This window comes from Electrophorus electricus, chromosome 13 (assembly GCF_041902795.1).
Source record: "Electrophorus electricus isolate QZ-2024a chromosome 13, ASM4190279v1, whole genome shotgun sequence".
Lineage (NCBI taxonomy): Eukaryota > Metazoa > Chordata > Actinopteri > Gymnotiformes > Gymnotidae > Electrophorus > Electrophorus electricus.
The window spans coordinates 22,592,304-22,616,442 of NC_137509.1; the positions used below are offsets into that span (position 1 = coordinate 22,592,304).

Genomic DNA, 24,139 nt, shown 5'->3' on the forward strand with positions numbered 1-24,139 from the left:
AAGCTTCTCTTGCATCACTTTAATGTACTTTTAAGATGACATGCTAGGATGTGAAGTGCAGTGATTAATTAAAAAAGCTATCTGTTAGCACCTGGGAATAGCAGATGCTGTAAGTTTTTGTTGCATCACTTTAATTTAATCTGCAACTGACATGCTTGTATGTGAAGTGTACAGATTAAATAGAAATCTTTTAGTACCAGGGAATAGCAGGTGCTGTAAGATTTTATTGCATCCCTTTAATTTATGTTCAAGCCATCATGTTCAAATTTGAAGTGCAGTGAATAATTAAATCAAACTATCTGTTAGCACCTGGGAATAGCAGATGGTGTAAGTTTTTATTGCATCACTTTAATTTACTCTCCAACTGACATGCTTGAATGTGAAGTGCAGTGATTAATAAAAAAATTGTCTCGTATTGCCTCCGTATACCAGATGTTGTAAGCTTTTATTGCATCATTTAATTTACTTTCAAGATAACATTCTAGAATGTCAAGTGCAGGGATTAATAAAAAAAATTGTCAGATTGGTCTTTGATCATATTTACTATGATTAGGCAATTTGAGTAATTGTTTAAGGCTTACGGCCACACCAGCTTGAGAACGCCCAATCTCATCTGACCTTGGAAGCGAAACAACTTTGGGCCTGGATAGTACTGAGGTGGGACCCTACCTAGGAATACCAGGTGCTGTAAGCTTTTCTTGCATCACTTTAATTTCCTTTCAAGCTGACATGCTCAAATGTGAATTGCAGTGATTAATAAAAAAAAACTATCTGTTAGCACATGGCAATAGCAGATGCTGTAAGTTTTTTTTGCATCACTTTCATTTACTCTCCAACTCACATGCCTGAATGTGAAGTGCAGTGATTCATCAAAAAACTATCTGTTAGCACCTTGGACTACGAGATGCTGTAAGCTTCTTTTGCATCACTTTAATTTACTTTTAAGATGACATGCTAGGATGTGAAGTGCAGTGATTAATTAAAAAAAACTATCTGTTAGCACCTGGGAATAGCAGATGCTGTAAATTTTTGTTGCATCACTTTAATTTAATCTGCAACTGACATGCTTGTATGTGAAGTGTACAGATTAAATAGAAATCTTTTAGTACCAGGGAATAGCAGGTGCTGTAAGATTTTATTGCATCCCTTTAATTTATGTTCAAGCTATCATGTTCAAATTTGAAGTGCAGTGAATAATTACATCAAACTATCTGCTAGCACCTGGGAATAGCAGATGCTGTAAGTTTTTATTGCATCACTTTAATTTACTCTCCAACTGACATGCTTGAATGTGAAGTGCAGTGATTAATAAAAATACTGTCTGTTAGTGCCTCCGTATACCAGATGTTGTAAGCTTTTATTGCATCATTTAATTTACTTTCAAGATAACATTCTAGAATGTCAAGTGCAGGGATTAATAAAAAAAATAGTCAGATTGGTCTTTGATCATATTTGCTATGATTAGGCAATTTGACTAAGTGTTTAAGGCTTACTGCCACACCATCTTGAGAACGCCCAATCTCCTCTGACCTTGGAAGCTAAGCAAGTTTGGGCCTGGATAGTACTGAGGTGGGACCCTACCTAGGAATACCAGGTGCTGTAAGCTTTTCTTGCATCACTTTAATTTACTTTCAAGCTGACATGCTCAAATGTGAAGTGCAGTGTTAATAAAAAAAAACTATCTGTTAGCACATGGGAATAGCAGATGCTGTAAGTTTTTTTTGCATCACTTTCATTTACTCTCCAACTCACATGCCTGAATGTGAAGTGCAGTGATTCATCAAAAAACTATCTGTTAGTAGCTTGGACTACGAGATGCTGTAAGCTTCTCTTGCATCACTTTAATGTACTTTTAAGATGACATGCTAGGATGTGAAGTGCAGTGATTAATTAAAAAAGCTATCTGTTAGCACCTGGGAATAGCAGATGCTGTAAGTTTTTGTTGCATCACTTTAATTTAATCTGCAACTGACATGCTTGTATGTGAAGTGTACAGATTAAATAGAAATCTTTTAGTACCAGGGAATAGCAGGTGCTGTAAGATTTTATTGCATCCCTTTAATTTATGTTCAAGCCATCATGTTCAAATTTGAAGTGCAGTGAATAATTAAATCAAACTATCTGTTAGCACCTGGGAATAGCAGATGGTGTAAGTTTTTATTGCATCACTTTAATTTACTCTCCAACTGACATGCTTGAATGTGAAGTGCAGTGATTAATAAAAAAATTGTCTCGTATTGCCTCCGTATACCAGATGTTGTAAGCTTTTATTGCATCATTTAATTTACTTTCAAGATAACATTCTAGAATGTCAAGTGCAGGGATTAATAAAAAAAATTGTCAGATTGGTCTTTGATCATATTTACTATGATTAGGCAATTTGAGTAATTGTTTAAGGCTTACGGCCACACCAGCTTGAGAACGCCCAATCTCATCTGACCTTGGAAGCGAAACAACTTTGGGCCTGGATAGTACTGAGGTGGGACCCTACCTAGGAATACCAGGTGCTGTAAGCTTTTCTTGCATCACTTTAATTTCCTTTCAAGCTGACATGCTCAAATGTGAAGTGCAGTGATTAATAAAAAAAAACTATCTGTTAGCACATGGCAATAGCAGATGCTGTAAGTTTTTTTTGCATCACTTTCATTTACTCTCCAACTCACATGCCTGAATGTGAAGTGCAGTGATTCATCAAAAAACTATCTGTTAGCAGCTTGGACTACGAGATGCTGTAAGCTTCTCTTGCATCACTTTAATGTACTTTTAAGATGACATGCTAGGATGTGAAGTGCAGTGATTAATTAAAAAAGCTATCTGTTAGCACCTGGGAATAGCAGATGCTGTAAGTTTTTGTTGCATCACTTTAATTTAATCTGCAACTGACATGCTTGTATGTGAAGTGTACAGATTAAATAGAAATCTTTTAGTACCTGGGAATAGCAGGTGCTGTAAGATTTTATTGCATACCTTTAATTTATGTTCAAGCTATCATGTTCATTATTGAAGTGCAGTGAATAATTAAATCAAAATATCTGCTAGCACCTGGGAATAGCAGATGCTGTAAGTTTTTATTGCATCACTTTAATTTACTCTCCAACTGACATGCTTGAATGTGAAGTGCAGTGATTAATAAAAAAACTGTCTGTTAGTGCCTCCGTATACCAGATGTTGTAAGCTTTTATTGCATCATTTAATTTACTTTCAAGATAACATTCTAGAATGTCAAGTGCAGGGATTAATAAAAAAAATAGTCAGATTGGTCTTTCATCATATTTGCTATGATTAGGCAATTTGACTAAGTGTTTAAGGCTTACGGCCACACCAGCTTGAGAACGCCCAATCTCATCTGACCTTGGAAGCTAAGCAAGTTTGGGCCTGGATAGTACTGAGGTGGGACACTACCTAGGAATACTAGGTGCTGTAAGCTTTTCTTGCATCACTTTAATTTCCTTTCAAGCTGACATGCTCAAATGTGAAGTGCAGTGATTAATAAAAAAAAACTATCTGTTAGCACATGGCAATAGCAGATGCTGTAAGTTTTTTTTGCATCACTTTCATTTACTCTCCAACTCACATGCCTGAATGTGAAGTGCAGTGATTCATCAAAAAACTATCTGTTAGCACCTTGGACTACGAGATGCTGTAAGCTTCTTTTGCATCACTTTAATTTACTTTTAAGATGACATGCTAGGATGTGAAGTGCAGTGATTAATTAAAAAAAACTATCTGTTAGCACCTGGGAATAGCAGATGCTGTAAATTTTTGTTGCATCACTTTAATTTAATCTGCAACTGACATGCTTGTATGTGAAGTGTACAGACTAAATAGAAATCTTTTAGTACCAGCGAATAGCAGGTGCTGTAAGATTTTATTGCATACCTTTAATTTATGTTCAAGCTATCATGTTCATTATTGAAGTGCAGTGAATAATTAAATCAAAATATCTGCTAGCACCTGGGAATAGCAGATGCTGTAAGTTTTTATTGCATCACTTTAATTTACTCTCCAACTGACATGCTTGAATGTGAAGTGCAGTGATTAATAAAAAAACTGTCTGTTAGTGCCTCCGTATACCAGATGTTGTAAGCTTTTATTGCATCATTTAATTTACTTTCAAGATAACATTCTAGAATGTCAAGTGCAGGGATTAATAAAAAAAATTGTCAGATTGGTCTTTGATCATATTTACTATGATTAGGCAATTTGAGTAATTGTTTAAGGCTTACGGCCACACCAGCTTGAGAAAAAACAATCTCATCTGACCTTGGAAGCGAAACAAGTTTGGGCCTGGATAGTACTGAGGTAGGACCCTATCTAGGAATACCAGGTGCTGTAAGCTTTTCTTGCATCACTTTAATTTACTTTCAAGCTGACATGCTCAAATGTGAAGTGCAGTGATTAATAAAAAAAACTATCTGTTAGCACCTGGGAATAGCAGATGCTGTAAGTTTTTTTTGCATCACTTTCATTTACTCTCCAACTCACATGCCTGAATGTGAAGTGCAGTGATTCATCAAAAAACTATCTGTTAGCACCTTGGACTATGAGATGCTGTAAGCTTCTCTTGCATCACTTTAATTTACTTTCAAGATGACATGCTAGGATGTGAAGTGCAGTGATTAATTTAAAAAAAACTATCTGTTAGCACCTGGGAATAGCAAATGCTGTAAGTTTTTGTTGCATCACTTTAATTTAATCTGCAACTGACATGCTTGTATGTGAAGTGTACAGATTAAATAGAAATCTTTTAGTACCAGGGAATAGCAGGTGCTGTAAGATTTTATTGCATCCCTTTAATTTATGTTCAAGCTATCATGTTCAAATTTGAAGTACAGTGAATAATTAAATCAAACTATCTGTTAGCACCTGGGAATAGCAGATGCTGTAAGTTTTTGTTGCATCACTTTAATTTAATCTGCAACTGACATGCTTGTATGTGAAGTGTACAGATTAAATAGAAATCTTTTAGTACCAGGGAATAGCAGGTGCTGTAAGATTTTATTGCATACCTTTAATTTATGTTCAAGCTATCATGTTCATTATTGAAGTGCAGTGAATAATTAAATCAAAATATCTGCTAGCACCTGGGAATAGCAGATGCTGTAAGTTTTTATTGCATCACTTTAATTTACTCTCCAACTGACATGCTTGAATGTGAAATGCAGTGATTAATAAAAAAACTGTCTGTTAGTGCCTCCGTATACCAGATGTTGTAAGCTTTTATTGCATCATTTAATTTACTTTCAAGATAACATTCTAGAATGTCAAGTGCAGGGATTAATAAAAAAAATTGTCAGATTGGTCTTTGATCATATTTACTATGATTAGGCAATTTGAGTAATTGTTTAAGGCTTACGGCCACAGCAGCTTGAGAACGCCCAATCTCATCTGACCTTGGAAGCGAAACAACTTTGGGCCTGGATAGTACTGAGGTGGGACCCTACCTAGGAATACCAGGTGCTGTAAGCTTTTCTTGCATCACTTTAATTTCCTTTCAAGCTGACATGCTCAAATGTGAAGTGCAGTGATTAATAAAAAAAAACTATCTGTTAGCACATGGCAATAGCAGATGCTGTAAGTTTTTTTTGCATCACTTTCATTTACTCTCCAACTCACATGCCTGAATGTGAAGTGCAGTGATTCATCAAAAAACTATCTGTTAGCACCTGGGAATAGCAGATGCTGTAAATTTTTGTTGCATCACTTTAATTTAATCTGCAACTGACATGCTTGTATGTGAAGTGTACAGATTAAATAGAAATCTTTTAGTACCAGGGAATAGCAGGTGCTGTAAGATTTTATTGCATCCCTTTAATTTATGTTCAAGCTATCATGTTCAAATTTGAAGTGCAGTGAATAATTAAATCAAACTATCTGCTAGCACCTGGGAATAGCAGATGCTGTAAGTTTTTATTGCATCACTTTAATTTACTCTCCAACTGACATGCTTGAATGTGAAGTGCAGTGATTAATAAAAAAATTGTCTCGTATTGCCTCCGTATACCAGATGTTGTAAGCTTTTATTGCATCATTTAATTTACTTTCAAGATAACATTCTAGAATGTCAAGTGCAGGGATTAATAAAAAATATAGTCAGATTGGTCTTTGATCATATTTGCTATGATTAGGCAATTTGACTAAGTGTTTAAGGCTTACTGCCACACCATCTTGAGAACGCCCAATCTCATCTGACCTTGGAAGCTAAGCAAGTTTGGGCCTGGATAGTACTGAGGTGGGACCCTACCTAGGAATACCAGGTGCTGTAAGCTTTTCTTGCATCACTTTAATTTACTTTCAAGCTGACATGCTCAAATGTGAAGTGCAGTGATTAATAAAAAAAAACTATCTGTTAGCACATGGGAATAGCAGATGCTGTAAGTTTTTTTTGCATCACTTTCATTTACTCTCCAACTCACATGCCTGAATGTGAAGTGCAGTGATTCATCAAAAAACTATCTGTTAGCACCTTGGACTACGAGATGCTGTAAGCTTCTCTTGCATCACTTTAATTTACTTTTAAGATGACATGCTAGGATGTGAAGTGCAGTGATTAATTAAAAAAAACTATCTGTTAGCACCTGGGAATAGCAGATGCTGTAAATTTTTGTTGCATCACTTTAATTTAATCTGCAACTGACATGCTTGTATGTGAAGTGTACAGATTAAATAGAAATCTTTTAGTACCAGGGAATAGCAGGTGCTGTAAGATTTTATTGCATCCCTTTAATTTATGTTCAAGCTATCATGTTCAAATTTGAAGTGCAGTGAATAATTAAATCAAACTATCTGCTAGCACCTGGGAATAGCAGATGCTGTAAGTTTTTATTGCATCACTTTAATTTACTCTCCAACTGACATGCTTGAATGTGATGTGCCGTGATTAATAAAAATACTGTCTGTTAGTGCCTCCGTATACCAGATGTTGTAAGCTTTTATTGCATCATTTAATTTACTTTCAAGATAACATTCTAGAATGTCAAGTGCAGGGATTAATAAAAAAAATAGTCAGATTGGTCTTTGATCATATTTGCTATGATTAGGCAATTTGACTAAGTGTTTAAGGCTTACTGCCACACCATCTTGAGAACGCCCAATCTCATCTGACCTTGGAAGCTAAGCAAGTTTGGGCCTGGATAGTACTGAGGTGGGACCCTACCTAGGAATACCAGGTGCTGTAAGCTTTTCTTGCATCACTTTAATTTACTTTCAAGCTGACATGCTCAAATGTGAAGTGCAGTGATTAATAAAAAAAAACTATCTGTTAGCACATGGGAATAGCAGATGCTGTAAGTTTTTTTTGCATCACTTTGATTTACTCTCCAACTCACATGCCTGAATGTGAAGTGCAGTGATTCATCAAAAAACTATCTGTTAGCAGCTTGGACTACGAGATGCTGTAAGCTTCTCTTGCATCACTTTAATTTACTTTTAAGATGACATGCTAGGATGTGAAGTGCAGTGATTAATTAAAAAAAACTATCTGTTAGCACCTGGGAATAGCAGATGCTGTAAATTTTTGTTGCATCACTTTAATTTAATCTGCAACTGACATGCTTGTATGTGAAGTGTACAGATTAAATAGAAATCTTTTAGTACCAGGGAATAGCAGGTGCTGTAAGATTTTATTGCATCCCTTTAATTTATGTTCAAGCTATCATGTTCAAATTTGAAGTGCAGTGAATAATTAAATCAAACTATCTGCTAGCACCTGGGAATAGCAGATGCTGTAAGTTTTTATTGCATCACTTTAATTTACTCTCCAACTGACATGCTTGAATGTGATGTGCCGTGATTAATAAAAATACTGTCTGTTAGTGCCTCCGTATACCAGATGTTGTAAGCTTTTATTGCATCATTTAATTTACTTTCAAGATAACATTCTAGAATGTCAAGTGCAGGGATTAATAAAAAAAATAGTCAGATTGGTCTTTGATCATATTTGCTATGATTAGGCAATTTGACTAAGTGTTTAAGGCTTACTGCCACACCATCTTGAGAACGCCCAATCTCATCTGACCTTGGAAGCTAAGCAAGTTTGGGCCTGGATAGTACTGAGGTGGGACCCTACCTAGGAATACCAGGTGCTGTAAGCTTTTCTTGCATCACTTTAATTTACTTTCAAGCTGACATGCTCAAATGTGAAGTGCAGTGATTAATAAAAAAAAACTATCTGTTAGCACATGGGAATAGCAGATGCTGTAAGTTTTTTTTGCATCACTTTGATTTACTCTCCAACTCACATGCCTGAATGTGAAGTGCAGTGATTCATCAAAAAACTATCTGTTAGCAGCTTGGACTACGAGATGCTGTAAGCTTCTCTTGCATCACTTTAATTTACTTTTAAGATGACATGCTAGGATGTGAAGTGCAGTGATTAATTAAAAAAAACTATCTGTTAGCACCTGGGAATAGCAGATGCTGTAAATTTTTGTTGCATCACTTTAATTTAATCTGCAACTGACATGCTTGTATGTGAAGTGTACAGATTAAATAGAAATCTTTTAGTACCAGGGAATAGCAGGTGCTGTAAGATTTTATTGCATCCCTTTAATTTATGTTCAAGCTATCATGTTCAAATTTGAAGTGCAGTGAATAATTACATCAAACTATCTGCTAGCACCTGGGAATAGCAGATGCTGTAAGTTTTTATTGCATCACTTTAATTTACTCTCCAACTGACATGCTTGAATGTGAAGTGCAGTGATTAATAAAAATGCTGTCTGTTAGTGCCTCCGTATACCAGATGTTGTAAGCTTTTATTGCATCATTTAATTTACTTTCAAGATAACATTCTAGAATGTCAAGTGCAGAGATTAATAAAAAAAATAGTCAGATTGGTCTTTGATCATATTTGCTATGATTAGGCAATTTGACTAAGTGTTTAAGGCTTACTGCCACACCATCTTGAGAACGCCCAATCTCATCTGACCTTGGAAGCTAAGCAAGTTTGGGCCTGGATAGTACTGAGGTGGGACCTTACCTAGGAATACCAGGTGCTGTAAGCTTTTCTTGCATCACTTTAATTTACTTTCAAGCTGACATGCTCAAATGTGAAGTGCAGTGTTAATAAAAAAAAACTATCTGTTAGCACATGGGAATAGCAGATGCTGTAAGTTTTTTTTGCATCACTTTCATTTACTCTCCAACTCACATGCCTGAATGTGAAGTGCAGTGATTCATCAAAAAACTATCTGTTAGCACCTTGGACTATGAGATGCTGTAAGCTTCTCTTGCATCACTTTAATTTACTTTTAAGATGACATGCTAGGATGTGAAGTGCAGTGATTAATTAAAAAAAACTATCTGTTAGCACCTGGGAATAGCAGATGCTGTAAATTTTTGTTGCATCACTTTAATTTAATCTGCAACTGACATGCTTGTATGTGAAGTGTACAGATTAAATAGAAATCTTTTAGTACCAGGGAATAGCAGGTGCTGTAAGATTTTATTGCATCCCTTTAATTTATGTTCAAGCTATCATGTTCAAATTTGAAGTGCAGTGAATAATTACATCAAACTATCTGCTAGCACCTGGGAATAGCAGATGCTGTAAGTTTTTATTGCATCACTTTAATTTACTCTCCAACTGACATGCTTGAATGTGAAGTGCAGTGATTAATAAAAATGCTGTCTGTTAGTGCCTCCGTATACCAGATGTTGTAAGCTTTTATTGCATCATTTAATTTACTTTCAAGATAACATTCTAGAATGTCAAGTGCAGGGATTAATAAAAAAAATTGTCAGATTGGTCTTTGATCATATTTACTATGATTAGGCAATTTGAGTAATTGTTTAAGGCTTACGGCCACACCAGCTTGAGAACGCCCAATCTCATCTGACCTTGGAAGCGAAACAACTTTGGGCCTGGATAGTACTGAGGTGGGACCCTACCTAGGAATACCAGGTGCTGTAAGCTTTTCTTGCATCACTTTAATTTCCTTTCAAGCTGACATGCTCAAATGTGAAGTGCAGTGATTAATAAAAAAAAACTATCTGTTAGCACATGGCAATAGCAGATGCTGTAAGTTTTTTTTGCATCACTTTCATTTACTCTCCAACTCACATGCCTGAATGTGAAGTGCAGTGATTCATCAAAAAACTATCTGTTAGCAGCTTGGACTACGAGATGCTGTAAGCTTCTCTTGCATCACTTTAATGTACTTTTAAGATGACATGCTAGGATGTGAAGTGCAGTGATTAATTAAAAAAGCTATCTGTTAGCACCTGGGAATAGCAGATGCTGTAAGTTTTTGTTGCATCACTTTAATTTAATCTGCAACTGACATGCTTGTATGTGAAGTGTACAGATTAAATAGAAATCTTTTAGTACCTGGGAATAGCAGGTGCTGTAAGATTTTATTGCATACCTTTAATTTATGTTCAAGCTATCATGTTCATTATTGAAGTGCAGTGAATAATTAAATCAAAATATCTGCTAGCACCTGGGAATAGCAGATGCTGTAAGTTTTTATTGCATCACTTTAATTTACTCTCCAACTGACATGCTTGAATGTGAAGTGCAGTGATTAATAAAAAAACTGTCTGTTAGTGCCTCCGTATACCAGATGTTGTAAGCTTTTATTGCATCATTTAATTTACTTTCAAGATAACATTCTAGAATGTCAAGTGCAGGGATTAATAAAAAAAATAGTCAGATTGGTCTTTCATCATATTTGCTATGATTAGGCAATTTGACTAAGTGTTTAAGGCTTACGGCCACACCAGCTTGAGAACGCCCAATCTCATCTGACCTTGGAAGCTAAGCAAGTTTGGGCCTGGATAGTACTGAGGTGGGACACTACCTAGGAATACTAGGTGCTGTAAGCTTTTCTTGCATCACTTTAATTTCCTTTCAAGCTGACATGCTCAAATGTGAAGTGCAGTGATTAATAAAAAAAAACTATCTGTTAGCACATGGCAATAGCAGATGCTGTAAGTTTTTTTTGCATCACTTTCATTTACTCTCCAACTCACATGCCTGAATGTGAAGTGCAGTGATTCATCAAAAAACTATCTGTTAGCACCTTGGACTACGAGATGCTGTAAGCTTCTTTTGCATCACTTTAATTTACTTTTAAGATGACATGCTAGGATGTGAAGTGCAGTGATTAATTAAAAAAAACTATCTGTTAGCACCTGGGAATAGCAGATGCTGTAAATTTTTGTTGCATCACTTTAATTTAATCTGCAACTGACATGCTTGTATGTGAAGTGTACAGACTAAATAGAAATCTTTTAGTACCAGCGAATAGCAGGTGCTGTAAGATTTTATTGCATACCTTTAATTTATGTTCAAGCTATCATGTTCATTATTGAAGTGCAGTGAATAATTAAATCAAAATATCTGCTAGCACCTGGGAATAGCAGATGCTGTAAGTTTTTATTGCATCACTTTAATTTACTCTCCAACTGACATGCTTGAATGTGAAGTGCAGTGATTAATAAAAAAACTGTCTGTTAGTGCCTCCGTATACCAGATGTTGTAAGCTTTTATTGCATCATTTAATTTACTTTCAAGATAACATTCTAGAATGTCAAGTGCAGGGATTAATAAAAAAAATTGTCAGATTGGTCTTTGATCATATTTACTATGATTAGGCAATTTGAGTAATTGTTTAAGGCTTACGGCCACACCAGCTTGAGAAAAAACAATCTCATCTGACCTTGGAAGCGAAACAAGTTTGGGCCTGGATAGTACTGAGGTAGGACCCTATCTAGGAATACCAGGTGCTGTAAGCTTTTCTTGCATCACTTTAATTTACTTTCAAGCTGACATGCTCAAATGTGAAGTGCAGTGATTAATAAAAAAAATATCTGTTAGCACCTGGGAATAGCAGATGCTGTAAGTTTTTTTTGCATCACTTTCATTTACTCTCCAACTCACATGCCTGAATGTGAAGTGCAGTGATTCATCAAAAAACTATCTGTTAGCACCTTGGACTACGAGATGCTGTAAGCTTCTCTTGCATCACTTTAATTTACTTTCAAGATGACATGCTAGGATGTGAAGTGCAGTGATTAATTTAAAAAAAACTATCTGTTAGCACCTGGGAATAGCAAATGCTGTAAGTTTTTGTTGCATCACTTTAATTTAATCTGCAACTGACATGCTTGTATGTGAAGTGTACAGATTAAATAGAAATCTTTTAGTACCAGGGAATAGCAGGTGCTGTAAGATTTTATTGCATCCCTTTAATTTATGTTCAAGCTATCATGTTCAAATTTGAAGTACAGTGAATAATTAAATCAAACTATCTGTTAGCACCTGGGAATAGCAGATGCTGTAAGTTTTTGTTGCATCACTTTAATTTAATCTGCAACTGACATGCTTGTATGTGAAGTGTACAGATTAAATAGAAATCTTTTAGTACCAGGGAATAGCAGGTGCTGTAAGATTTTATTGCATACCTCTAATTTATGTTCAAGCTATCATGTTCATTATTGAAGTGCAGTGAATAATTAAATCAAAATATCTGCTAGCACCTGGGAATAGCAGATGCTGTAAGTTTTTATTGCATCACTTTAATTTACTCTCCAACTGACATGCTTGAATGTGAAATGCAGTGATTAATAAAAAAACTGTCTGTTAGTGCCTCCGTATACCAGATGTTGTAAGCTTTTATTGCATCATTTAATTTACTTTCAAGATAACATTCTAGAATGTCAAGTGCAGGGATTAATAAAAAAAATTGTCAGATTGGTCTTTGATCATATTTACTATGATTAGGCAATTTGAGTAATTGTTTAAGGCTTACGGCCACAGCAGCTTGAGAACGCCCAATCTCATCTGACCTTGGAAGCGAAACAACTTTGGGCCTGGATAGTACTGAGGTGGGACCCTACCTAGGAATACCAGGTGCTGTAAGCTTTTCTTGCATCACTTTAATTTCCTTTCAAGCTGACATGCTCAAATGTGAAGTGCAGTGATTAATAAAAAAAAACTATCTGTTAGCACATGGCAATAGCAGATGCTGTAAGTTTTTTTTGCATCACTTTCATTTACTCTCCAACTCACATGCCTGAATGTGAAGTGCAGTGATTCATCAAAAAACTATCTGTTAGCACCTGGGAATAGCAGATGCTGTAAATTTTTGTTGCATCACTTTAATTTAATCTGCAACTGACATGCTTGTATGTGAAGTGTACAGATTAAATAGAAATCTTTTAGTACCAGGGAATAGCAGGTGCTGTAAGATTTTATTGCATCCCTTTAATTTATGTTCAAGCTATCATGTTCAAATTTGAAGTGCAGTGAATAATTAAATCAAACTATCTGCTAGCACCTGGGAATAGCAGATGCTGTAAGTTTTTATTGCATCACTTTAATTTACTCTCCAACTGACATGCTTGAATGTGAAGTGCAGTGATTAATAAAAAAATTGTCTCGTATTGCCTCCGTATACCAGATGTTGTAAGCTTTTATTGCATCATTTAATTTACTTTCAAGATAACATTCTAGAATGTCAAGTGCAGGGATTAATAAAAAATATAGTCAGATTGGTCTTTGATCATATTTGCTATGATTAGGCAATTTGACTAAGTGTTTAAGGCTTACTGCCACACCATCTTGAGAACGCCCAATCTCATCTGACCTTGGAAGCTAAGCAAGTTTGGGCCTGGATAGTACTGAGGTGGGACCCTACCTAGGAATACCAGGTGCTGTAAGCTTTTCTTGCATCACTTTAATTTACTTTCAAGCTGACATGCTCAAATGTGAAGTGCAGTGATTAATAAAAAAAAACTATCTGTTAGCACATGGGAATAGCAGATGCTGTAAGTTTTTTTTGCATCACTTTCATTTACTCTCCAACTCACATGCCTGAATGTGAAGTGCAGTGATTCATCAAAAAACTATCTGTTAGCACCTTGGACTACGAGATGCTGTAAGCTTCTCTTGCATCACTTTAATTTACTTTTAAGATGACATGCTAGGATGTGAAGTGCAGTGATTAATTAAAAAAAACTATCTGTTAGCACCTGGGAATAGCAGATGCTGTAAATTTTTGTTGCATCACTTTAATTTAATCTGCAACTGACATGCTTGTATGTGAAGTGTACAGATTAAATAGAAATCTTTTAGTACCAGGGAATAGCAGGTGCTGTAAGATTTTATTGCATCCCTTTAATTTATGTTCAAGCTATCATGTTCAAATTTGAAGTGCAGTGAATAATTAAATCAAACTATCTGCTAGCACCTGGGAATAGCAGATGCTGTAAGTTTTTATTGCATCACTTTAATTTACTCTCCAACTGACATGCTTGAATGTGATGTGCCGTGATTAATAAAAATACTGTCTGTTAGTGCCTCCGTATACCAGATGTTGTAAGCTTTTATTGCATCATTTAATTTACTTTCAAGATAACATTCTAGAATGTCAAGTGCAGGGATTAATAAAAAAAATAGTCAGATTGGTCTTTGATCATATTTGCTATGATTAGGCAATTTGACTAAGTGTTTAAGGCTTACTGCCACACCATCTTGAGAACGCCCAATCTCATCTGACCTTGGAAGCTAAGCAAGTTTGGGCCTGGATAGTACTGAGGTGGGACCCTACCTAGGAATACCAGGTGCTGTAAGCTTTTCTTGCATCACTTTAATTTACTTTCAAGCTGACATGCTCAAATGTGAAGTGCAGTGATTAATAAAAAAAAACTATCTGTTAGCACATGGGAATAGCAGATGCTGTAAGTTTTTTTTGCATCACTTTGATTTACTCTCCAACTCACATGCCTGAATGTGAAGTGCAGTGATTCATCAAAAAACTATCTGTTAGCACCTTGGACTACGAGATGCTGTAAGCTTCTCTTGCATCACTTTAATTTACTTTTAAGATGACATGCTAGGATGTGAAGTGCAGTGATTAATTAAAAAAAACTATCTGTTAGCACCTGGGAATAGCAGATGCTGTAAATTTTTGTTGCATCACTTTAATTTAATCTGCAACTGACATGCTTGTATGTGAAGTGTACAGATTAAATAGAAATCTTTTAGTACCAGGGAATAGCAGGTGCTGTAAGATTTTATTGCATCCCTTTAATTTATGTTCAAGCTATCATGTTCAAATTTGAAGTGCAGTGAATAATTACATCAAACTATCTGCTAGCACCTGGGAATAGCAGATGCTGTAAGTTTTTATTGCATCACTTTAATTTACTCTCCAACTGACATGCTTGAATGTGAAGTGCAGTGATTAATAAAAATGCTGTCTGTTAGTGCCTCCGTATACCAGATGTTGTAAGCTTTTATTGCATCATTTAATTTACTTTCATGATAACATTCTAGAATGTCAAGTGCAGGGATTAATAAAAAAAATAGTCAGATTGGTCTTTGATCATATTTGCTATGATTAGGCAATTTGACTAAGTGTTTAAGGCTTACTGCCACACCATCTTGAGAACGCCCAATCTCATCTGACCTTGGAAGCTAAGCAAGTTTGGGCCTGGATAGTACTGAGGTGGGACCTTACCTAGGAATACCAGGTGCTGTAAGCTTTTCTTGCATCACTTTAATTTACTTTCAAGCTGACATGCTCAAATGTGAAGTGCAGTGTTAATAAAAAAAAACTATCTGTTAGCACATGGGAATAGCAGATGCTGTAAGTTTTTTTTGCATCACTTTCATTTACTCTCCAACTCACATGCCTGAATGTGAAGTGCAGTGATTCATCAAAAAACTATCTGTTAGCACCTTGGACTATGAGATGCTGTAAGCTTCTCTTGCATCACTTTAATTTACTTTTAAGATGACATGCTAGGATGTGAAGTGCAGTGATTAATTAAAAAAAACTATCTGTTAGCACCTGGGAATAGCAGATGCTGTAAATTTTTGTTGCATCACTTTAATTTAATCTGCAACTGACATGCTTGTATGTGAAGTGTACAGATTAAATAGAAATCTTTTAGTACCAGGGAATAGCAGGTGCTGTAAGATTTTATTGCATCCCTTTAATTTATGTTCAAGCTATCATGTTCAAATTTGAAGTGCAGTGAATAATTACATCAAACTATCTGCTAGCACCTGGGAATAGCAGATGCTGTAAGTTTTTATTGCATCACTTTAATTTACTCTCCAACTGACATGCTTGAATGTGAAGTGCAGTGATTAATAAAAATGCTGTCTGTTAGTGCCTCCGTATACCAGATGTTGTAAGCTTTTATTGCATCATTTAATTTACTTTCAAGATAACATTCTAGAATGTCAAGTGCAGGGATTAATAAAAAAAATAGTCAGATTGGTCTTTGATCATATTTGCTATGATTAGGCAATTTGACTAAGTGTTTAAGGCTTACTGCCACACCATCTTGAGAACGCCCAATCTCATCTGACCTTGGAAGCTAAGCAAGTTTGGGCCTGGATAGTACTGAGGTGGGACCCTACCTAGGAATACCAGGTGCTGTAAGCTTTTCTTGCATCACTTTAATTTACTTTCAAGCTGACATGCTCAAATGTGAAGTGCAGTGTTAATAAAAAAAAACTATCTGTTAGCACATGGGAATAGCAGATGCTGTAAGTTTTTTTTGCATCACTTTCATTTACTCTCCAACTCACATGCCTGAATGTGAAGTGCAGTGATTCATCAAAAAACTATCTGTTAGCACCTTGGACTATGAGATGCTGTAAGCTTCTCTTGCATCACTTTAATTTACTTTTAAGATGACATGCTAGGATGTGAAGTGCAGTGATTAATTAAAAAAAAACTATCTGTTAGCACCTGGGAATAGCAGATGCTGTAAATTTTTGTTGCATCACTTTAATTTAATCTGCAACTGACATGCTTGTATGTGAAGTGTACAGATTAAATAGAAATCTTTTAGTACCAGGGAATAGCAGGTGCTGTAAGATTTTATTGCATCCCTTTAATTTATGTTCAAGCTATCATGTTCAAATTTGAAGTGCAGTGAATAATTAAATCAAACTATCTGCTAGCACCTGGGAATAGCAGATGCTGTAAGTTTTTATTGCATCACTTTAATTTACTCTCCAACTGACATGCTTGAATGTGAAGTGCAGTGATTAATAAAAATACTGTCTGTTAGTGCCTCCGTATACCAGATGTTGTAAGCTTTTATTGCATCATTTAATTTACTTTCAAGATAACATTCTAGAATGTCAAGTGCAGGGATTAATAAAAAAAATAGTCAGATTGGTCTTTAATTCATATTTGCTATGATTAGGCAATTTGACTAATTGTTTAAGGCTTACTGCCACACCATCTTGAGAACGCCCAATCTCATCTGACCTTGGAAGCTAAGCAAGTTTGGGCCTGGATAGTACTGAGGTGGGACCCTACCTAGGAATACCAGGTGCTGTAAGCTTTTCTTGCATCACTTTAATTTACTTTCAAGCTGACATGCTCAAATGTGAAGTGCAGTGATTAATAAAAAAAAACTATCTGTTAGCACATGGGAATAGCAGATGCTGTAAGTTTTTTTTGCATCACTTTCATTTACTCTCCAACTCACATGCCTGAATGTGAAGTGCAGTGATTCATCAAAAAACTATCTGTTAGCAGATTGGACTACGAGATGCTGTAAGCTTCTCTTGCATCACTTTAATGTACTTTTAAGATGACATGCTAGGATGTGAAGTGCAGTGATTAATTAAAAAAGCTATCTGTTAGCACCTGGGAATAGCAGATGCTGTAAGTTTTTGTTGCATCACTTTAATTTAATCTGCAACTGACATGCTTGTATGTGAAGTGTACAGATTAAATAGAAATCTTTTAGTACCAGGGAATAGCAGGTGCTGTAAGATTTTATTGCATCCCTTTAATTTATGTTCAAGCCATCATGTTCAAATTTGAAGTGCAGTGAATAATTAAATCAAACTATCTGTTAGCACCTGGGAATAGCAGATGCTGTAAGTTTTTATTGCATCACTTTAATTTACTCTCCAACTGACATGCTTGAATGTGAAGTGCAGTGATTAATAAAAAAATTGTCTCGTATTGCCTCCGTATACCAGATGTTGTAAGCTTTTATTGCATCATTTAATTTACTTTCAAGATAACATTCTAGAATGTCAAGTGCAGGGATTAATAAAAAAAATAGTCAGATTGGTCTTTGATCATATTTGCTATGATTAGGCAATTTGACTAAGTGTTTAAGGCTTACTGCCACACCATCTTGAGAACGCCCAATTTCATCTGACCTTGGAAGCTAAGCAAGTTTGGGCCTGGATAGTACTGAGGTGGGACCCTACCTAGGAATACCAGGTGTTGTAAGCTTTTCATGCATCACTTTAATTTACTTTCAAGCTGACATGCTCAAATGTGAAGTGCAGTGATTAATAAAAAAAAACTATCTGTTAGCACATGGGAATAGCAGATGCTGTAAGTTTTTTTTGCATCACTTTCATTTACTCTCCAACTCACATGCCTGAATGTGAAGTGCAGTGATTCATCAAAAAACTATCTGTTAATAGCTTGGACTACGAGATGCTGTAAGCTTCTCTTGCATCACTTTAATGTACTTTTAAGATGACATGCTAGGATGTGAAGTGCAGTGATTAATTAAAAAAGCTATCTGTTAGCACCTGGGAATAGCAGATGCTGTAAGTTTTTGTTGCATCACTTTAATTTAATCTGCAACTGACATGCTTGTATGTGAAGTGTACAGATTAAATAGAAATATTTTAGTACCAGGGAATAGCAGGTGCTGTAAGATTTTATTGCATCCCTTTAATTTATGTTCAAGCCATCATGTTCAAATTTGAAGTGCAGTGAATAATTAAATCAAACTATCTGTTAGCACCTGGGAATAGCAGATGGTGTAAGTTTTTATTGCATCACTTTAATTTACTCTCCAACTGACATGCTTGAATGTGAAGTGCAGTGATTAATAAAAAAATTGTCTCGTATTGCCTCCGTATACCAGATGTTGTAAGATTTTATTGCATCATTTAATTTACTTTCAAGATAACATTCTAGAATGTCAAGTGCAGGGATTAATAAAAAAAATAGTCAGATTGGTCTTTAATTCATATTTGCTATGATTAGGCAATTTGACTAAATGTTTAAGGCTTACTGCCACACCATCTTGAGAACGCCCAATCTCATCTGACCTTGGAAGCTAAGCAAGTTTGGGCCTGGATAGTACTGAGGTGGGACCCTACCTAGGAATACCAGGTGCTGTAAACTTTTCTTGCATCACTTTAATTTACTTTCAAGCTGACATGCTCAAATGTGAAGTGCAGTGATTAATAAAAAAAAACTATCTGTTAGCACATGGGAATAGCAGATGCTGTAAGTTTTTTTTGCATCACTTTCATTTACTCTCCAAATCACATGCCTGAATGTGAAGTGCAGTGATTCATCAAAAAACTATCTGTTAGCAGCTTGGACTACGAGATGCTGTAAGCTTCTCTTGCATCACTTTAATGTACTTTTAAGATGACATGCTAGGATGTGAAGTGCAGTGATTAATTAAAAAAGCTATCTGTTAGCACCTGGGAATAGCAGATGCTGTAAGTTTTTGTTGCATCACTTTAATTTAATCTGCAACTGACATGCTTGTATGTGAAGTGTACAGATTAAATAGAAATCTTTTAGTACCAGGGAATAGCAGGTGCTGTAAGATTTTATTGCATCCCTTTAATTTATGTTCAAGCCATCATGTTCAAATTTGAAGTGCAGTGAATAATTAAATCAAACTATCTGTTAGCACCTGGGAATAGCAGATGCTGTAAGTTTTTATTGCATCACTTTAATTTACTCTCCAACTGACATGCTTGAATGTGAAGTGCAGTGATTAATAAAAAAATTGTCTCGTATTGCCTCCGTATACCAGATGTTGTAAGCTTTTATTGCATCATTTAATTTACTTTCAAGATAACATTCTAGAATGTCAAGTGCAGGGATTAATAAAAAAAATAGTCAGATTGGTCTTTGATCACATTTGCTATGATTAGGCAATTTGACTAAGTGTTTAAGGCTTACTGCCACACCATCTTGAGAACGCCCAATTTCATCTGACCTTGGAAGCTAAGCAAGTTTGTGTCTGGATAGTACTGAGGTGGGACCCTAACTAGGAATACCAGGTGCTGTAAGCTTTTCTTGCATCACTTTAATTTACTTTCAAGCTGACATGCTCAAATGTGAAGTGCAGTGATTAATAAAAAAAACTATCTGTTAGCACATGGGAATAGCAGATGCTGTAAGTTTTTTTTGCATCACTTTCATTTACTCTCCAACTCACATGCCTGAATGTGAAGTGCAGTGATTCATCAAAAAACTATCTGTTAGCAGCTTGGACTACGAGATGCTGTAAGCTTCTCTTGCATCACTTTAATTTACTTTTAAGATGACATGCTAGGATGTGAAGTGCAGTGATTAATTAAAAAAAACTGTCTGTTAGCACCTGGGAATAGCAGATGCTGTAAGTTTTTGTTGCATCACTTTAATTTAATCTGCAACTGACATGCTTGTATGTGAAGTGTACAGATTAAATAGAAATCTTTTAGTACCAGGGAATAGCAGGTGCTGTAATATTTTATTGCATCCCTTTAATTTATGTTCAAGCTATCATGTTCAAATTTGAAGTGCAGTGATTAATTAAAAAAAACTGTCTGTTAGCACCTGGGAATAGCAGATGCTGTAAATTTTTGTTGCATCACTTTAATTTAATCTGCAACTGACATGCTTGTATGTGAAGTGTACAGATTAAATAGAAATCTTTTAGTACCAGGGAATAGCAGGTGCTGTAAGATTTTATTGCATCCCTTTAATTTATGTTCAAGCTATCATGTTCAAATTTGAAGTGCAGTGAATAATTAAATCAAACTATCTGCTAGCACCTGGGAATAGCAGATGCTGTAAGTTTTTATTGCATCACTTTAATTTACTCTCCAACTGACATGCTTGAATGTGAAGTGCAGTGATTAATAAAAAAACTGTCTGTTAGTGCCTCCGTATACCAGATGTTGTAAGCTTTAATTGCATCATTTAATTTACTTTCAAGATAACATTCTACAATGTCAAGTGCAGGGATTAATAAAAAAAATTGTCAGATTGGTCTTTGATCATATTTGCTATGATTAGGCAATTTGAGTAAGTCTTTAAGGCTTACGGCCACACCAGCTTGAGAACGCCCAATCTCATCTGACCTTGGAAGCTAAGTAAGTTTGGGTCTGGATAGTACTGAGGTGGGACCCTAACTAGGAATACCAGGTGCTGTAAGCTTTTCTTGCATCACTTTAATTTACTTTCAAGCTGACATGCTCAAATGTGAAGTGCAGTGATTAATAAAAAAAACTATCTGTTAGCACATGGGAATAGCAGATGCTGTAAGTTTTTTTTGCATCACTTTCATTTACTCTCCAACTCACATGCCTGAATGTGAAGTGCAGTGATTCATCAAAAAACTATCTGTTAGCAGCTTGGACTACGAGATGCTGTAAGCTTCTCTTGCATCACTTTAATTTACTTTTAAGATGACATGCTAGGATGTGAAGTGCAGTGATTAATTAAAAAAAACTGTCTGTTAGCACCTGGGAATAGCAGATGCTGTAAGTTTTTGTTGCATCACTTTAATTTAATCTGCAACTGACATGCTTGTATGTGAAGTGTACAGATTAAATAGAAATCTTTTAGTACCAGGGAATAGCAGGTGCTGTAAGATTTTATTGCATCCCTTTAATTTATGTTCAAGCCATCATGTTCAAATTTGAAGTGCAGTGAATAATTAAATCAAACTATCTGTTAGCACCTGGGAATAGCAGATGCTGTAAGTTTTTATTGCATCACTTTAATTTACTCTCCAACTGACATGCTTGAATGTGAAGTGCAGTGATTAATAAAAAAATTGTCTCGTATTGCCTCCGTATACCAGATGTTGTAAGCTTTTATTGCATCATTTAATTTACTTTCAAGATAACATTCTAGAATGTCAAGTGCAGGGATTAATAAAAAAAATAGTCAGATTGGTCTTTGATCATATTTGCTATGATTAGGCAATTTGACTAAGTGTTTAAGGCTTACTGCCACACCATCTTGAGAACGCCCAATTTCATCTGACCTTGGAAGCTAAGCAAGTTTGGGCCTGGATAGTACTGAGGTGGGACCCTACCTAGGAATACCAGGTGCTGTAAACTTTTCTTGCATCACTTTAATTTACTTTCAAGCTGACATGCTCAAATGTGAAGTGCAGTGATTAATAAAAAAAAACTATCTGTTAGCACATGGGAATAGCAGATGCTGTAAGTTTTTTTTGCATCACTTTCATTTACTCTCCAAATCACATGCCTGAATGTGAAGTGCAGTGATTCATCAAAAAACTATCTGTTAGCAGCTTGGACTACGAGATGCTGTAAGCTTCTCTTGCATCACTTTAATTTACTTTTAAGATGACATGCTAGGATGTGAAGTGCAGTGATTAATTAAAAAAAACTGTCTGTTAGCACCTGGGAATAGCAGATGCTGTAAGTTTTTGTTGCATCACTTTAATTTAATCTGCAACTGACATGCTTGTATGTGAAGTGTACAGATTAAATAGAAATCTTTTAGTACCAGGGAATAGCAGGTGCTGTAATATTTTATTGCATCCCTTTAATTTATGTTCAAGCTATCATGTTCAAATTTGAAGTGCAGTGATTAATTAAAAAAAACTGTCTGTTAGCACCTGGGAATAGCAGATGCTGTAAATTTTTGTTGCATCACTTTAATTTAATCTGCAACTGACATGCTTGTATGTGAAGTGTACAGATTAAATAGAAATCTTTTAGTACCAGGGAATAGCAGGTGCTGTAAGATTTTATTGCATCCCTTTAATTTATGTTCAAGCTATCATGTTCAAATTTGAAGTGCAGTGAATAATTAAATCAAACTATCTGCTAGCACCTGGGAATAGCAGATGCTGTAAGTTTTTATTGCATCACTTTAATTTACTCTCCAACTGACATGCTTGAATGTGAAGTGCAGTGATTAATAAAAAAACTGTCTGTTAGTGCCTCCGTATACCAGATGTTGTAAGCTTTAATTGCATCATTTAATTTACTTTCAAGATAACATTCTACAATGTCAAGTGCAGGGATTAATAAAAAAAATTGTCAGATTGGTCTTTGATCATATTTGCTATGATTAGGCAATTTGAGTAAGTCTTTAAGGCTTACGGCCACACCAGCTTGAGAACGCCCAATCTCATCTGACCTTGGAAGCTAAGTAAGTTTGGGCCTGGATAGTACTGAGGTGGGACCCTACCTAGGAATACCAGGTGCTGTAAGCTTTTCTTGCATCACTTTAATTTATTTTCAAGCTGACATGCTCAAATGTGAAGTGCAGTGATTAATAAAAAAAACTATCTGTTAGCACATGGGAATAGCAGATGCTGTAAGTTTTTTTTGCATCACTTTCATTTACTCTCCAACTCACATTCCTGAATGTGAAGTGCAGTGATTCATCAAAAAACTATCTGTTAGCAGCTTGGACTACGAGATGCTGTAAGCTTCTCTTGCATCACTTTAATTTACTTTTAAGATGACATGCTAGGATGTGAAGTGCAGTGATTAATTTAAAAAAACTGTCTGTTAGCACCTGGGAATAGCAGATGCTGTAAGTTTTTGTTGCATCACTTTAATTTAATCTGCAACTGACATGCTTGTTTGTGAAGTGTACAGATTAAATAGAAATCTTTTAGTACCAGGGAATAGCAGGTGCTGTAAGATTTTATTGCATCCCTTTAATTTATGTTCAAGCTATCATGTTCAAATTTGAAGTGCAGTGAATAATTAAATCAAACTATCTGCTAGCACCTGGGAATAGCAGATGCTGTAAGTTTTTATTGCATCACTTTAATTTACTCTCCAACTGACATGCTTGAATGTGAAGTGCAGTGATTAATAAAAAAACTGTCTGGTAGTGCCTCCGTATACCAGATGTTGTAAGCTTTTATTGCATCATTTAATTTACTTTCAAGATAACATTCTACAATGTCAAGTGCAGGGATTAATAAAAAAAATTGTCAGATTGGTCTTTGATCATATTTGCTATAGTTAGGCAATTTGAGTAAGTGTTTAAGGCTTATGGCCACACCAGCTTGAGAACCCCCAATCTCATCTGACCTTGGAAGCTGAACAACTTTGGGCCTGGATAGTACTGAGGTGGGACCCTACCTAGGAATACCAGGTGCTGTAAGCTTTTCTTGC

The 24,139-nt window shown here is 35.6% G+C and overlaps 2 non-coding genes and 24 pseudogenes across 2 annotated transcripts; all 26 read left to right on the plus strand.

Moving 5' to 3' along the window:
• Window positions 1–575: 575 nt before the first annotated feature.
• Window positions 576–694, plus strand: LOC145650145 (5S ribosomal RNA; annotated as a pseudogene).
• Window positions 695–1,487: 793 nt separating this feature from the next.
• On the plus strand, window positions 1,488–1,606 carry LOC145650166 (5S ribosomal RNA; annotated as a pseudogene).
• Window positions 1,607–2,397: 791 nt separating this feature from the next.
• Window positions 2,398–2,516, plus strand: LOC145650146 (5S ribosomal RNA; annotated as a pseudogene).
• A 792-nt stretch (window positions 2,517–3,308) lies between these two features.
• Window positions 3,309–3,427, plus strand: LOC145643741 (5S ribosomal RNA). The gene has a single exon (XR_014116069.1). It is a non-coding gene; the product is annotated as a 5S ribosomal RNA (ribosomal RNA).
• A 793-nt stretch (window positions 3,428–4,220) lies between these two features.
• LOC145644564 (5S ribosomal RNA) lies at window positions 4,221–4,339 on the plus strand (annotated as a pseudogene).
• Window positions 4,340–5,350: 1,011 nt separating this feature from the next.
• LOC145644162 (5S ribosomal RNA) lies at window positions 5,351–5,469 on the plus strand (annotated as a pseudogene).
• A 681-nt stretch (window positions 5,470–6,150) lies between these two features.
• LOC145648905 (5S ribosomal RNA) lies at window positions 6,151–6,269 on the plus strand (annotated as a pseudogene).
• A 793-nt stretch (window positions 6,270–7,062) lies between these two features.
• On the plus strand, window positions 7,063–7,181 carry LOC145648906 (5S ribosomal RNA; annotated as a pseudogene).
• A 793-nt stretch (window positions 7,182–7,974) lies between these two features.
• Window positions 7,975–8,093, plus strand: LOC145648907 (5S ribosomal RNA; annotated as a pseudogene).
• A 793-nt stretch (window positions 8,094–8,886) lies between these two features.
• LOC145649989 (5S ribosomal RNA) lies at window positions 8,887–9,005 on the plus strand (annotated as a pseudogene).
• A 792-nt stretch (window positions 9,006–9,797) lies between these two features.
• On the plus strand, window positions 9,798–9,916 carry LOC145650148 (5S ribosomal RNA; annotated as a pseudogene).
• A 792-nt stretch (window positions 9,917–10,708) lies between these two features.
• Window positions 10,709–10,827, plus strand: LOC145643754 (5S ribosomal RNA). The gene has a single exon (XR_014116072.1). It is a non-coding gene; the product is annotated as a 5S ribosomal RNA (ribosomal RNA).
• Window positions 10,828–11,620: 793 nt separating this feature from the next.
• On the plus strand, window positions 11,621–11,739 carry LOC145644565 (5S ribosomal RNA; annotated as a pseudogene).
• Window positions 11,740–12,749: 1,010 nt separating this feature from the next.
• Window positions 12,750–12,868, plus strand: LOC145644163 (5S ribosomal RNA; annotated as a pseudogene).
• Window positions 12,869–13,549: 681 nt separating this feature from the next.
• Window positions 13,550–13,668, plus strand: LOC145648908 (5S ribosomal RNA; annotated as a pseudogene).
• Window positions 13,669–14,461: 793 nt separating this feature from the next.
• Window positions 14,462–14,580, plus strand: LOC145648909 (5S ribosomal RNA; annotated as a pseudogene).
• Window positions 14,581–15,373: 793 nt separating this feature from the next.
• On the plus strand, window positions 15,374–15,492 carry LOC145649990 (5S ribosomal RNA; annotated as a pseudogene).
• Window positions 15,493–16,284: 792 nt separating this feature from the next.
• Window positions 16,285–16,403, plus strand: LOC145648911 (5S ribosomal RNA; annotated as a pseudogene).
• A 794-nt stretch (window positions 16,404–17,197) lies between these two features.
• LOC145648912 (5S ribosomal RNA) lies at window positions 17,198–17,316 on the plus strand (annotated as a pseudogene).
• A 792-nt stretch (window positions 17,317–18,108) lies between these two features.
• Window positions 18,109–18,227, plus strand: LOC145650582 (5S ribosomal RNA; annotated as a pseudogene).
• Window positions 18,228–19,020: 793 nt separating this feature from the next.
• Window positions 19,021–19,139, plus strand: LOC145650071 (5S ribosomal RNA; annotated as a pseudogene).
• Window positions 19,140–19,931: 792 nt separating this feature from the next.
• Window positions 19,932–20,050, plus strand: LOC145645452 (5S ribosomal RNA; annotated as a pseudogene).
• A 1,010-nt stretch (window positions 20,051–21,060) lies between these two features.
• LOC145650159 (5S ribosomal RNA) lies at window positions 21,061–21,179 on the plus strand (annotated as a pseudogene).
• Window positions 21,180–21,971: 792 nt separating this feature from the next.
• On the plus strand, window positions 21,972–22,090 carry LOC145650841 (5S ribosomal RNA; annotated as a pseudogene).
• Window positions 22,091–23,101: 1,011 nt separating this feature from the next.
• LOC145647746 (5S ribosomal RNA) lies at window positions 23,102–23,220 on the plus strand (annotated as a pseudogene).
• Window positions 23,221–24,012: 792 nt separating this feature from the next.
• Window positions 24,013–24,131, plus strand: LOC145644258 (5S ribosomal RNA; annotated as a pseudogene).
• The last annotated feature ends 8 nt before the right edge of the window (window positions 24,132–24,139 follow it).